Consider the following 4942-nt stretch of genomic DNA (forward strand, 5'->3'; position numbering starts at 1 on the left):
ATTTATATTTAGGCGGAGCTTGAGTGACACACTTTTGTTAACAAGGGGTGAAAAAGTCTCTYGCCTTCATTTAAAGGTACAGTCAATGGAGAATCTAGAAAGCATGCTCAGGGAGGAGTGGTCATACCTCAGAGGTGGTAACGTTTGGGATGGAGGTGTGTGTTGTCATTATAAATGGATTATAATGAGCAAMGTTCAAGCAAAGTTCATCTGAAAGGAGTGATTTGCCATCCTTGCTGTCTCAGCACTGGACATCTTATCACATATCTGCTATTGGGCAGTCATTGCATGGCTTATCAGCGACTCAGCACAGGAAGTCCAGCAGAGTTTGSCTGCAGTATCTTCACTCAGTTCCACTCTCTGTTACTCCTCTTTGCAGCTGCGATTTTTGCTGCCTAGGGAACCTTGGAGGAGCAGAGTCTGACCATATCARTCATCCTGGAAGTGGCAACTGTGCATCACCCCAAGCAAACTTCTGTAACGCCAAAACTTCCACTAGGCCCTAGTTTTTCTCTAAGTTCCCCCTGAGATCATGTCTCAGAAGCGTTTCCTATTCACTCTGGTGTTGATGCAGGTATCTCCTCTCTCATGCCATTACCTGCACGTCCATTTAGATCTTGCTCTTAACTGGCTCYGAGAGACCTATTTCCCACACATCCTGGTCATGGAAAATCCCTGAGCCCTGCTTTGGGGAGCAGGCAACAGGAAGAGAGCTGTACTTCGTTGCAGATTGCGGTCTCTGTGAAGTAGGCACATTTGGGATTGGAACCTTACAGGTCCAGCACAGCAGCTCGGGAGGATCTTTGCAGAAAACACTGACTCAGTCACAATGGTCATATTTACTTCAGCACTCTCTGTGAATACTCAGACTGGACGACAGGGCAAAACCACATAGATATGTGGAGAGACACCATGCAACATCCATGCTTCATTGAGTAGGTGCACATGATCTGTCATAGTTTTCTTTAGAACTACTACTGAGTACCAAAGTACAATAAATCAGTTTTCATAAACATGCAATGTTTATGCCAAATTTTTTGGCAAGCATTTGTTGCCACTAAATGCATATGAYACTGATTCTCACAGAAAGCAACATAAGCAGGGTGGGTTCAAATCACATGATTTTATTGCAAACTTCAACACACACAAGCTGCCACACGTTATCAATTTGCATTAATCCTCAGTTTAGCATGCASAGCTACTGCCGTTACTGTAAACATTATCTTGCTAATCCAGCTTCAGGGTTTGACTTYATGGTGAAAAAATAATTTTAAATGGATAACCTATTGGGATATGAAATTAAACCTTAAGAGACAAGAGTTTTGTTCTGCAKTTAGACACATCTTACTGCGGGGTCTTATGGAACTCCTGTTATTTCCCTGTGTCTCAATATCCTCAGTGAAAAACCTATGTATGCTCCAATAATTTTGCTTCTAATTTTATTTTTTTACCTCTACAGATGAATTGTTCTGGATATAACTTGATATAACCCGAAATAAATAGTATGAGACAGCGGAAAAAGACAGGGATTGTGTTTATCACAGAGACAGTAAACATAAAGTTACTACATTTGGCAGAAGGGAAGAAAATCTATTTTGGGGTTTATATTTGAGTTTTATAGTGCTATAAACCACTGGCTCTAATGGAGTTATAATAGTTTGACAGAGTCCACTAAGTAATCACAGTAATTCAATACCAAAAAAAAAGTAAAAGAATCTACTAAATTTTTAGTAGTGATCCAGTAATACAGGCACAGCAAACAGGCATGAGAGAAAAAAAATCTTGTTCTGCTACCACTAATTCCCTTTGACAARTCACAAATAAAATCAAAATTAAGTAACTTAGATCAAAAKTTTAGCTATACCTTTAGCTAAAGTGACACTGTGATCTTTCTACCACAGGAAACTTGCACATTAGGATGGACTCCTCAGAACTATTGACATGTGCAGTACTCCCCTATTTGTCTTTCATGTAACTTCTGTCTATAAATCCCAAATAGTTTTATCTAAAAATACTAAGTTATTTTGAYATAGTGAGGAATTCGTTCTCCATGAAATCAACCAATCAATCAAACAAACAAGCAAACAAAACCTAAAGATTATGAAAAATCTGTATCTCATCCTTCTAATGCTCAGGATTACTATTAAAAATCTGAAGAGGTTCATATGTTAAGGAAACTATGACCATGAAAATTTCAGGAGCTGAATGGACACATGTAGCTATACATTTTATTTAGGYGCAAAAAAAGAGGAAAAAAAAAAGATGAGAGTTGATCTCAGGATGTACATAATACCAAAATTTAAGTTTTACAAAGAAATTTGTACCTGTGTAGTTAATACCTAYGATGGATATGAGAAGCATAGAGAGAATGTTATTTTCTCTTATTCACACATTCTTTAAAAYCATAGGACATTTTTATGTAACAAATCACCTCTCTMTATATATTATTTTATATATATATATAATTTCATTAAAAAAAAAGTAGAATATTGGCAGATTATTGCASAGTAAAAGGATAGGACAATTAGGCAGGAGGATTCTTTCTGGTAGAAAGAATGCAAAGCAAAGAGAGATAAACAGACAAAATGGGGCATTAAATGCAAGCAAAAGCAAAATTTCTAAAAATATRGAATTTGATTTTCCTGCTGCGTACATTTTCATGACTCACAAATGAAGGACTGTCACCCCTAATAGCCACTTCTCCTCCAATTAAGAAAGATGTATATCAGAACCTCATTGCAGCAGTAAACGTCTCCATTTCACCAGTCTGGATTTACTCCTGGCAAGACTATTTTCTCCAATACATGACTAGCTATTGCTTACAGCAGATGCTGGGAGAGACCCTTCAGATCGAGGGCTGAGAGACCCTTCAGAGAGGGCAAAAGACCTCTCAAATGATGAGTCGAGGAAAATTGCTCTCTTTGAAAGCAAAGTTAAGGGTGCAATGTACACAACTGAAGGGTGGAAACTGTCACAACGGTAAACAGCGCAACTTGGCGGAACAACATCATGTGATTTAGCCTTTTTATCCATGTTCTTTGTGAGTTTTTGTCAAATATGATGTGAGATAATTCTTGCACAAAACTATAAAAGAATAATAATTTCTTACTTTTTAACTATCATTTGGCTACAGACATTGGGTGAGGGAAGGAGGCGGACATCATCTGGGGATGAACCAGCAAGAGGGTTTTGTCTATCAGCAGCTGTGAATGAGCCATCAGCAGCTGTGCACACACTCCTCGCTGTTTTGCAATAAAACCACACAGAAGAGCATCACTCCAGATGGGGAAGGTTTATATATGTCAGCCCTCAAGCAATCATGCTGCAAGCATGTTCCTATGCTGGTCCATGCCCAGGCCCTCTCAATTCATCCCAGCGTGCGTACGTCTGACATCCTCTTCCACATTAACATCATGTTAATGTTAACATCTACTACGTTTAGCAGTGTTATCAAGGCCTGAACCTTCAGGTCTGAACATGCCATGAGTAAACGTTCTGTTAGAACTGGAATTGCTGATAATAGTCCCTAAATCTAAAAGTGAAATATAGCTCCCCACTGCACCAGATTTGCCTTGGCAGACCCACTTCTCTATCAAGTTTTGCTTAAATAGAGGCATCGGATAACAACAAAGTGACAAATAACACTGAAAATACAGGAACCAAGCTTGGGACACTTGAGTGATTCCATCTGAAAATGTTTAGGGTACAAAATGAAAAGCGTATAAAAATGTGTGGAAATCTAAATAGCCAAACTTAACCRGGCCAGTAAGACATACACATTGCTCCGTTAATACATGCCTTGATACTTCTGCAGGTTTCATACACAGTGTTACAGCTCCTGTGATACCCAGAGGTGTGAATGTAGTTTCTCCACCACTGTACAAGCCAAATAATCTGATCGCTGTTGGGGTTAAATATCTACATCTTTCACTTTCCAGACAAGAAACCAAAGCCCTCCTCTTTGCTCAGGCTTTGTAAATCATTTCTTGACCTGTGTTGTCTTCCTCTGGGACAACAGGAAATGCCTGAGGCTCTCTCAGATGTTACCTACTCCACAGCTCCCTCAAAATTGTACACTGTCACTGGCATCTCTAGGATTTGCTAATATTTTCACTCCTCTTTGAAATGTCTCCAAGAAATTCCGTGTAGAGGTGTCCCAAATAATATATATTTCCTTTGAGGTTAATCTCACGCTATTTGGGAGCTGATAACACCTCCTGCTTCCTGACTTTGCTCTCCATATCCCCTGGAGGGCTCTTGGCTGTAACTCATGCCCTTAAATTTGAGGTGGCAAGAGCTGAAAGTGGCTGATCCCTGACGCCCATCTACACGGAAGGGCTGAATCCTGCATGCCCACTCGCACTGGGTGGCTCCGCCGCCTCCTGCCCACGGAACGGCGCCGGGACAGGCGCTCCGCGGCTGCGTGGGCAGCAGGCGGGCCGCCCCGCGCTCGCACAGCGCGCGCCGTGCCCAGCGGCGCCGGCAGCCGCGCAGCGCTCCGCAGGTCCCTGTCCCCCGGCCGCGAAGCGCCTCGCGTGTGAACACACGTGCCAGGCAGCGGGGCCTCGCTGCCTGCCGCCCCTCCGCCCCGCGGCTCCCCGGGCGCGGGCGCGCACAGCCCGCGAGGCGGAGGGCGGATGCGGCTCTCATGCTGACTGGTGCAAATGCAGAATTCCTCCGCTGCCTTCGCCCGCCTCTTGCGCTGCGCAGGCACCGGGATCGCTTTCACGCCAAAGCTGCGCGGGGGAAGCCCGCGCCCTCCCCGCCGCAGCGCTCCACAGTTTCCTTGGGGGGGCTTCCCTGTGCACCGGGGCCGCCACCCGCCCTCGCTCCGCCCCGGCCCCACGCGGGCTCCGTGGCTTCCCCCCGCGGCCGCAGCCCCGCGCCAACGCCGGCCCCAGGGCCCCAGCGCTCGGGGCAGAGCCGCCTCCCGCCCCGCCCC

This window comes from Nothoprocta perdicaria, unplaced genomic scaffold (genome assembly GCF_003342845.1).
Source record: "Nothoprocta perdicaria isolate Ctin4 unplaced genomic scaffold, notPer1 scaffold_1, whole genome shotgun sequence".
NCBI lineage: Eukaryota > Metazoa > Chordata > Aves > Tinamiformes > Tinamidae > Nothoprocta > Nothoprocta perdicaria.